Source organism: Schistocerca nitens, chromosome 1 (assembly GCF_023898315.1).
Source record: "Schistocerca nitens isolate TAMUIC-IGC-003100 chromosome 1, iqSchNite1.1, whole genome shotgun sequence".
In the NCBI taxonomy this organism is placed as follows: domain Eukaryota; kingdom Metazoa; phylum Arthropoda; class Insecta; order Orthoptera; family Acrididae; genus Schistocerca; species Schistocerca nitens.
In genome coordinates this window covers 334,688,672-334,699,418 of record NC_064614.1, presented here as the reverse complement: position 1 = coordinate 334,699,418, position 10,747 = coordinate 334,688,672, and positions in this window count along the sequence as shown.

Sequence of the window (10,747 nt, the reverse complement as noted above, 5' to 3'; positions counted from 1 at the left end):
AGAGAGCCTGTATTGTCTTGTAATAATACCTTACAACTATACAAAATCATTCTTGCTTTCTGAAGGAATTATGATCATTTTGTTCATAAGATATTATACAAACATCGGTGGGTATACTATAAGAAGTCATTATGGTAAACTCTATCACATTACAAACATTTGTTGAGGTGTGTATAAGGTCTCTACCTTGATCAATTCGGCTCGCAGACTTTAGTCGAAATCGAAGTTGTTCACTCAATTGTTGTGGTTCAATACATATGGAGCTTGTGTAAATATCACTGTTCGCAACAGTGCTATTTTTTCTGTGCTCCATCAGTACGTACATTGGAAAATGGTAAACAGGAATCACGAAAACAGTGCATCAAACACATGGCAGAGGCACACGCTGTGGCCGCATGGCTCGTTGTGGGAGGCGAGGACTCGGCTCCGAGGTACGTACAAAGCTTCACGAGAAAGATAATATCAATCTAATTGCTGACACTGTATCAGACGCAGTATCGACAGCAGTTCTAGCAAAAATTCGTGACGTTGTTCGGAGAAATACTGCTGAAATTACCGCTTTAAGAAAGTCTGAGCATGAGAAAAAGACACGTTTGGAAGAAATACTCTCTACTGCGATGGGCGAGGTACAACAGTACCAAAAGCGAAATAGCGTTCAGCTGTTTGACGTAACAGAAGAAGAAGTGGCGGAAGACACACACAACCTATATATACAGGTTTCACGTGAGAAATTAGGCACTGAAGTCAGTAAGGCGGACATTGACAGGAGCCATCAGGTGGGACGAAGATTATCGGCTGCTAAGAAACCTCTTCCAGGAATTGCGAAGTTCGTCTCATATCGAAAAGGGCAGAGATCTTTATCCATAACAAAAAGTTAGTCAGACAGGGGCCACAACAAGAGAAAATCTTACAGAGGAACGTCTGAAGCACAATGCCATATCGCGTTTCGGCCTTCAGCGGCTGTGGAATCCGGATGGTAGAGTAATTACCAACACTGCAGTAGAGTAGAAGGCACGTAAAATATGACAGAACTGAGAAGCGACCCGAAGTGAAAAGTTACCAGCTCTCACCTTGGTTTAACGCTAATCTAGTGTAACATCATCCCTGGTACTCTAACTGCTATCTTCAAACTGTATAAATTTCAGAAACTCTTTATAACTGTGCCTTCACCTTGTATTCCCGTTGCTGCAACTCTGTAATTATCTTTGTACTAGTGCCTTCACAAATTACAGTTATAAAAGCGAAAGTAAGCTCCGTCCGTACAGGCCTTGAAAGGCCCGACGGTACCGACCGGCCGCCGTCTCATCCTCAGCCCAGAGGCGTCACTGGATGCAGATATGGAGGGGCGTGTGGTCAGCACACCGCTTTCCCGGCCGTATGTTAGTTTGTGAGACCCGAGCCGCTACTTCTCAATCAAACAGCTCCTAATTTTGCCTCAGAAGGGCTGAGTAAAGCCCGCTTGCCAACAGCGCTCGGCAGACCGGATGGTCAGCCATCCAAGTGCTAGCCCAGTCCGACAACGCCTAACTTCGGTGATCTGACGGGAACCGGTGTTACCACTGCGGTAAAGTCGTTAGCCATTACACTTACATTACCCTTCATGTAGTATTATTGAATTTAATTTATTGTTAAGAGCCCACTTCACGGCTGGACAGGTGGCTTCACCCGAGTACCCCATCCATGTGTGTGTGTGTGTGTGTGTGTGTGTGTGTTTGTGTCTGTGTGTCTGTGTGTGTGTTTGAATTCGTAAAGGACCGAACTACTGAGGTCATCGGTCCCTAGACTTACACCCATGCCCGAGAGAGGATTCGAACCTCCGGTGGCAGGGGCCGCGCCATCCGTGGCATGGCACCTCAAAATGCGCGGCCACTCCGCGTAGCTCCCTTCCATTTCTTTAATTCTCAGTTATGTGCTTCTCAGACATGACAGGTACAACATAAGAAGTGGCGGTGTGAAAGTACATTGAAGCATAAACTTACTCCCCAATGTCGTGCTAACGTCCAAAAACCAGGAAAAACAATACAAGTATCTGCTCATTGAAATTAAACCTCTCAACACATAATATCTTATCTGTGTAAAGTCCAAATCATCCAAATCGCGGCAGCTTTCTAGCTTTGAATCCAAATGGTTCAAATGGCTCTGAGTACTATGAGACTTAACATCTGTGGTCATCAGTCCCCTAGAACTTAGAACTGCTTAAACCTAACTAACCTAAGGAGATCACACACATCCATGCCCGAGGCCGGATTAGAACCTGCGACCGTAGCGGTCGCGCGGTTCCGAACTGAAGAATCTAGAACCGCTCGGCCACACCTTCCGGCCTTTAATCCATACTCCCAGCTCTTGAATCTTTCTTTGAACACAAAATTGTAGCCGAATGTGAACATAAATTTCATAAGCAATAGTTCTGGAGTTTTTAAATTCCAGCGTATACTTTCCTGCTCAAATCTTAAACTGCTGCCACATTAGCTAACTCATCACACTGCAGACAGTCATATGTCTATCAATATTTTCGCAACAAAGTCTCCAAACAGAGTAAATCGCACTGATCAAACTTCTGCATCTGGATTATCGACTCACGATATAGTATTCGCTGCAGTGTCTAGCGAACAAACCGCGAGTGGGCACTTTTAGAGATTTTCAGCGCTTGAATATTTCTGAGCTTACAGCTGACATCTATGATGTCTCTTAGCAGGGAATGACAGGAAATAATTTCGACATAAATTATTTCATTGGGTGACTCGATAATTTATGTGATAAGCACGCTCCGATTTCACTGGAAATAAATTTAATGACATGTCCCATTCAGCCTGATCATAATGGGAGGCTAGAGAATCGCTTAAGTAAGAATAGGTGTACGGTAAGACTGTCCTTTCTCTCCATGTTCATTTAAGACATATGCAGCAAGTACAACAGAAACAAGAAAAAGTGGAGCGAAAATGATGTGAATTAATAGTAATCAGATATAAAGTATGTCATTTCCCGATGATACAATAGGCTCATTAGAATGTGAGAAGGATATGAACCATATATAGACAAATCAAAACATTACATCACTGTGTACGACGATACTGATTACCGCCTGTCTCGTTGCGGACATATGATGCGGTAAGGAAAGTATACAAGGAAAGCACAGGCGAAACGGGGACCATTCAAATGATGATTCGGGACGCTGTTAGGGAAAACCCGAACATAAGCAATTCCTACAAAGCGCAGATTCTTAAGGAAAGGCGTCTGGGAACGAGCGTCACGGAAACGACGCCGCCGCTTGGCCGCACGCGTGCTGCTGTGTTCAGGATCTGTGAAAATTGGTTAAATGTTGGGTAGGTGACAAGCTGTCCCTTGTTTTGCCTTGCTGAACGTCGTTGGGCTAATGGACATTTTTGGTAAGTTGTTGACAATAAGTACGGTCAAAATGTGCATGGGCGCTGTAACGGCAGTAAATCAGACCGGGATTATGGATTGTTAGAGCCATGATACAGGACAGATAGCAATCTGTAGCATTTCTGAAGACAGTGTACAATGCTGGAGAGGATCCAAATGTTACGGAGCACATCATTCTGAACAGATTGTTTAACATGGGACCAGGAAACAAAAATTCAACGAAATGATGGTTTAGGAAAGAAGAACATGTAATCGAAATGGTGACAGACTTCTATTGATTATTTAGAAAATGATTTATTATCCAGCACAATCACAATAACGTCAAACAAAATTTCCTGTTCCGGCCGTCAGCGGTCATCCTCATGTCACAAAATAGAGTCTGAGATTCGTCGCTGCCAATAGTCAAAATAGTGGGACTGAACAGTGGCAAGTGCTTTATGATCTATGGCCTCTCGATTGATCAGCACACGTACGGGTAATCGGCTGAAAGCAGGAGTGGGGTGTAGGCAAATTCGTGATGTAATAGCGGCGCGGCAGGCAGTGGGGCGTCAAGACGGAGAAGGAGAGTCTGTTTGCTTCCTGGAGAGTAATAACGGCGTCAGAAATAGCCGGCGCCGACGGCCCGTGAGATGTGGGCGCGTATTAGAGGGGAGGTGAATTTATCAGGCGCGTAATGAGCGCCAGAGAGGCGCCGGGGGCCGCCGTCCGCCGGGAAATCACGGCGAGCGCCGAACCTGCCGGCAGCGGCGGCGGCGGCGGCCGTGGCAGCAGCGTAGCCAGCCGGAAACGGCCGCTGACGCTGCCGTGGCAGGCGCAGCTGCGCTGTCCGAACTCCTGGGTGCTGTGACGGCCACGCGAAGGCGGGAAAAAAATTGAAGTGAAGTGCAGCAGGTGACTGGCAACGTCCGAAGCTACACATTGATGCAGAGAAATCGTTTTATAAAACAAATATAAATTTCTTATGTCACCACCATACATCACGAGCCAAAGGCAGCGCCTCGTTGATGTAGCCGACCGTCTCTGCCTAGCGCCACCCTTGCCGTTTGCTTATACACTCAAGGTAAAAAAAAATTTGGAGGTGAAAATTTATATTTGACTGTCGCCTTTGGGTTACATTTTAATGTACTTCGGCCACAAGATGTAAAACAGCTGCCAATATTTGCTTCTGAAGAAGACATTTTATAAACGTTGAATCCATGGAAAAAGGGCTCCAACAGGTCTTTCATTTCGCCACTGCCTATTTACCATATCCACAAGAAATCCAAAAGGCAGTTGTGCTACATAAACGAAAGTTGATAGCCGTGTTTCTACACCTGAAAGATGATGGCTATTCAATTTGCGTTAGTCGCCTAGGAGTGGCGCTAGAAGCGCGACTGTGAGGACGCAAATCAGATTTTCCGTACATACATACCGTAATGGTCGTGAGCGCTAGTTACCTTTATATCAGACATGGTGAGTCGATGTTAGTAAAGAATGCCTTTAATGCCTTTCAGTCGACAGAGACACAGTAACCAACATCTCACTGAAATAGTAATTAAATCGACAGCCTAGCTGCTAACATACGTTGATATGTCATTGGGAACCTTGAAAACGTGTGCCCCGACCAGGACTCGAACCCAGGAACTACTGCTTACACGGCACACGCTCTATCCATCTGAGCTACCAAGGACATCTCACTGTGTTTTGTCATATACTAGGGCTACGAGAAGCTGGATGTTCCTTCGGCTATACTGCAGAATAATTTCACAGGAATGCAGCCACTGTAGGTGCTGGCAGCGGAGGTTACAAGAATGTACGGCCGCAATTAGTCCGGTCTCTGGGCGGCCACGTGGCGTTACCGAGAGGTAAAACCGTCGTGTTAGGCATGTGGCAGTGGTGCATCGTACTGCATCTGCAGCATGATTTCACCAGCAGTTGGCACCACAGTGTTACTACTTGGCTACTTCAAGGACAGCTCCAACCCAGACGCCCTATAGCGTCCATTCTACCGACCCCAAACCACCGCCCCTTGCGACTTCAGTAACGTCAAGCAAAAGCTCACTGGAGCGCTCAATGGAGGTCTGCTATCTTTTCTGATGGAAGCTGGTCATGCATCGTTGGCCTTTTTTGGTGAGAAGGAGGCCATGTGGGCAAGTGCAGCCAACCTGCCTGCGTGCTACACACACAGGATGTACACGTGGAGTTATGCTCTGGATGTGATTTCGTATGACAGCAGTAACACTCTCGTGGTTATCCCATGTACCTTGCCTGCAAATTTCTACGTCTGGTAATTCGACCTGTTATGCTGCATTTATGAACAGCATTACAGGAGAAGTTTTCCAACAGGAAAACGCTCCAACACGTAGCGCTATTTTAACCTGACATTCTCTACAGTGCGTTGACATATTGCCTAGGCCTGCTCGGTAACCATATCTGTCTTCAGTTGCGCATGTGTGGGACATCATCGGACGACAACTCTAGTGCCATCCACGCACAGCATTAAGCGTCCCTATATTGACCGACCAAGTGCAACAGGCTTGGAACTCCATGCCATAAATAGACGTCCGAAGTTTGCAGTGGCCCATCTCGTGCTTACATTAACATGTAATCTTGGAATGTTAGTCACTTACGTATTTTATCTAGACAAATGTATTCCAGAAATTTCATTACTCTACATTAATTATTTTTTGGTGTTATGATTTTTTCCGTCAGTGCAGTTACTGTAGTTTATTTCACTGATAGAAATGATTGTAACACGGATGTTTGAGAGCTCTTCCCTCATTTCTTCGTGAGAATTAAGAGCTAGTTGTGTTTCATGAGAACGGTATTTTATGAATCCATGTTGACTGTTAGTCAATACATCGTTTTCTTCCTGATAACTCATAAGGTTCGAATACAGTACATATTCCAAAACGCTACTACAAATCGACGTTAGTGTTACAGTTATGTAATGCAGCGAATTACTCCTATTTCCTGTCTTGGATACTGGTATGACTTCAGAAAGTTTCCAGGCTTGAGGTGCGGATCTCTGGTTCAAATGGTTCAAATGGCTCTGAGCACTATGGGACTTAACATCCGAGGTCATCAGTCCCCTAGAACTTAGAACTACTTAAATCTAACCAACCTAAGGACATCGCACACACCCATGCCCGAGGCAGGATTCGTACCTGCGACCGTAGCGGTCCCGCCGTTCCACACTGAATCGCCTAGAACCGCTCGGCCACATTGGCCGGCATGCGGATCTCTCAACGAGAGATTGCTAAATATGGAGTTACTGTATCAGCGTACTACGAGACGAACGTTATGGTAACCAATCAGAGCCGGAGTCCTCGCCTTTATTAAGTGATTTAAGCTGCTTTGCTACGCCAAGGATATCTTCTTTAACTCATATTTGCAGATCCTCTTGGTTCAAATTCTGGAATATTTATGTTGTCTTCTTTGGTAAAGGAAGTTTGGAAAAAGCTGCTTTATTGGCACTGTAGCATCACCATTGTTATCACGCAGTGAAGGTATTGATTGTGTATTTCCATTGGTGTACTTTGCATACGACCAGAATCTATTTTAATTTTCTTTCGAGACAGAATTTGGTTGTTCCTTCAGTTAATGATCGTATTTCATCTGTAAGCTTTTTATACGTTTCACTACACTGATTTCTTAATGCATTAATGTCATCTCTCAAAGGTTTTGTGCTGTCTGTGCATTGCCTGGCTGTGGCTTCTGTTTTATCGCAAATACGTTTTTCGCTGGCTTTTATGTCTGTATCCACCTCTTGAAAACGCTTATCAGTCGTTTCTGTGTACAATTTAAGCTCGTTACGTATGGTGGATGTTCAAAAAAAGTTCAAATATGTGTGAAATCTTATGGGACTTAACTGCTAAGGTCATGAGTCCCTACGTTTACACAGTACTTAACCCAAATCATCCTAAGGACAAACACACACATCCATGCCAGAGGGAGGACTCGAACCTCCGCCAGGATCAGCCGCACAGTCCATGACTGCCGCGCCTAAGACCGCTCGGCTAATCCCGCACGGCACGTATGGTGGAAAAGTGTTCATTGAACTGAGTCGTGGTGTCAACTTATACGCATAACAAAAATAGCTTTGCATCACCTCGTATCAGAGAGTTGTGGAACCTGTGCAGAAAATTTGAATATAGATCTACATCATTTCCGCCCTTTTTATAGCTCATGAAAACCACGCATTGCATGTTGTACCACCATACAGCGAGACCTTCAGAGGTGGTGGTCCAGATTGCTGTACGCACCGGTACCTCTAATAAACAACAGCACGTCCTTTTGCATTGATACATGCCTGTATTCGTCGTGGCATACTATCCACAAGTTCATCAAGGCGCTGTGGTCTAGATTGTCCCACTCCTCAACGTTGATGGGGCGTAAATACCTCAGAGTGGTTGGTGGGTTACGTCGTCCATAAACAGCCCTTTCCAACCTGTCCCAGGCATGTTCGATTACATTCTTGTTTGGAGAACATGCTGGCCACTCTAGTCGAGCGATGTTGTTATCCAGAAGGAACTCATTAACGAGATGTGCACGATGGGGGCGCGAGTTGTCTTCCATGAAGACAAATTCCTCGCCTATATGTTGCCGATATGGTTGCATTATCGGTCGGAGGATGGCATTCACGTATCGTACAGCCATTGATACGCCTTCCATGACCACCAGCGACGTACGTCGGCCCCGCATAACACCACCATAAAACAGCAGGAAACCTCCACCACGCTGCACTCACTGGACAGTGTGTCTAAGGCGTTCTGCCTGACCGGATTGCCTCCAAACAGGACTCCCACGATTGTCTAGTTGAAGGCACATGCGACACTTATCGGTGAAGATAAAATGATGCCAATCCTGAGCGGTCCATTCGGCATGTTGTTGGGCTCATCTGTACCGCGCTGCATGGTGTCGTGGTTCCAAATATGGAACTCGCCATGGACGTCGGTAGTGAAGTTGCGCATCATGCAGCCTGTTGCACACAGTTTGAGTCGTAACACGATGTCCTGTGGGAGCACGAAAAGCATTATTCAACATGGTCGCGTTGCTGACAGGATTCCTCAGAACCTTAATTCGTAGGTAGCGGTCATTCACTGCAGTAATATCCCTTTGGTGGCCTAAGCGAGGCATGTCATCCACAGTTCCTGACTCTCTGTATCTCCTTCATGTCCGAACAACATCGCCTTGGTTCACTCCGAGACGCCTGGACACTTCCCTTGTCGACAGCCCTTCCTGGCACAAAGCACAATGCGGACGCGATCGAACCGCGGTATTGACCGTCTAGGCATGGTTGAACTACAGACAACACGCGCCGTGTACCTTCTTCCTGGTGGAATGACTGGAGCTGATCGGCTGTCGGACCCCCTCCGTTTAAAAGGCGCTACTCATGCCTTGTTGTTTACATCTTTGGGCGGGTTTAATGACATTTACGAACAGTCAAAGGGACCGTGCCTGTGGTACAAAAAGAAGTTCTGGGAACCGGGATGATGCAAAACGTTTTTGATGTGTGGATTACCAGTAAGTGGAAAATTGTTCATCATTTTTTTAATCGTTTATTGAACTGATCCGTTTTGTTATTCTGTTTAACCATCATTTCATCAGTCCCATTAAATCGTTCATTGAACAAGTGCATGAGATTTTGAGCCGGCCGCGGTGGTCTCGCGGTTCTAGGCGCGCAGTCCGGAACCGCGCGACTGCTACGGCCGCAGGTTCGAATCCTGCCTCGGGCATGGGTGTGTGTGATGTCCTTAGGTTAGTTAGGTTTAAGTAGTTCTAAGTTCTAGGGGACTTATGACCTAAGATGTTGAGTCCCATGGTGCTCAGAGCCATTTGAACCATTTGAGATTTTGAAGCATCGCTTCAGTGTTACTTTGAACTGATGCTACGGGTGTCACCTGTGTTGTGCTTTGTGCTGTGGAGACATCATCTACAACGTTGGACGTCTCGTTTGTTGCATTACCTGCATAAAAAGATTAAGAGCTGTACATTTTGATTGGCTGAGCCAGTAAATACATAGAAATATAATAAATTTATCTAGACTCAACCTGAAAAGTAAAGATTAATTTATATTAAATGAAAATCGGAAAGAAAATTAGCAGAACGCTTTGATACAATTGCAGGTTTGAAGTAAGGAGGTGGCTCATCCGCTGTATTGTTTGAACTAATAAGAAAATTTTTTGTATTAATTTAGTTGTAATAGAAAGTACAGGTGTAGATGCAACTCACTGTTTGCGTATGTTGAGAATATAGCCTCAGTGTCGACACTGAGGTAAAAGTTGATACGAATTTGTGAAACCGTAAAAATTGCAAGAGTAAATATGATGCGGGGCCAGAGCAGACACTGTCGGTTTGTAATCGATCATACAGAAAACAGAGAGGACATTTACGGAAGATGCATCATGCACAAATTTCAAGGCCATGATCCAAGCCGGAAACCGCTGTTTCTCCATCTTCAGCAAACGTTTGGGATTACGTTGTGTCGTGGCTGGGACTACAAAAAATATTCAGATGTGTATGAAATCTTATGGGACTTAACTGCTAAGGTCAGCAGTCCCTAAGCTTACGCACTACTTAACCTAATTTATCCTGAGGACAAACACTCGCACCCATGCCAGAGGGAGGACTCGAACCTCCTCCGGGACCAGCCGCATACCCCATGACTGCTGCGCCTGAGACCGCTCGACTAATCCTGCGCGGCAGCTGGGACTACACAAGTTAACAATCCATCATGATTTGGTGAAACATGCAGTACTCTGAAGCTTCACTACGTCTACTCTCTTCAACGGAAGATTTTAAGAAAAATGTTAGTATCATTGCAGGATATTGCTAAGGGAGAATGGTGGATGCATCCTAGCAATGGTGAGTCAAACACTGGAATAGAAATAATGTTCGATACTCAAGATGCTGAACGTCTTTGTGATGTCTTTCTTCATAATGTACTAGACTTGCTATTAAAATTAGCACATTTTACTGGTATCAAAAGTGGTTATCCTTCAGTACTCCTATAGTCTTTCATTCTGTCTCGTTTACCACTCTTCTTGGCCTTTTTTTATTCTTCTTTGCAGAAACGAGTTTATGTTGTTAAAATCCAACAGAAAATCAAAATGACTTTACTAGATATTTATGGAAGTAATACTAGCATCACTGTCTAGCTATAAACCAACTTCAAACCATTTTACACCATTCTCAGTCGTGAAATTCTCCACTACAGACAAGTGAAATATGCTTAATATCGTGAAAAATAAATCTCACTAGCAAACCCAGCAACAGTGACTGAAGAAATGTAATCATAGTTCAAATAAGGAAGAAACTCAGTTTCTTCGATGGAAATCAAAAACATCCACAAATGACAAAACTCGTTTTCAAATTATGTGAA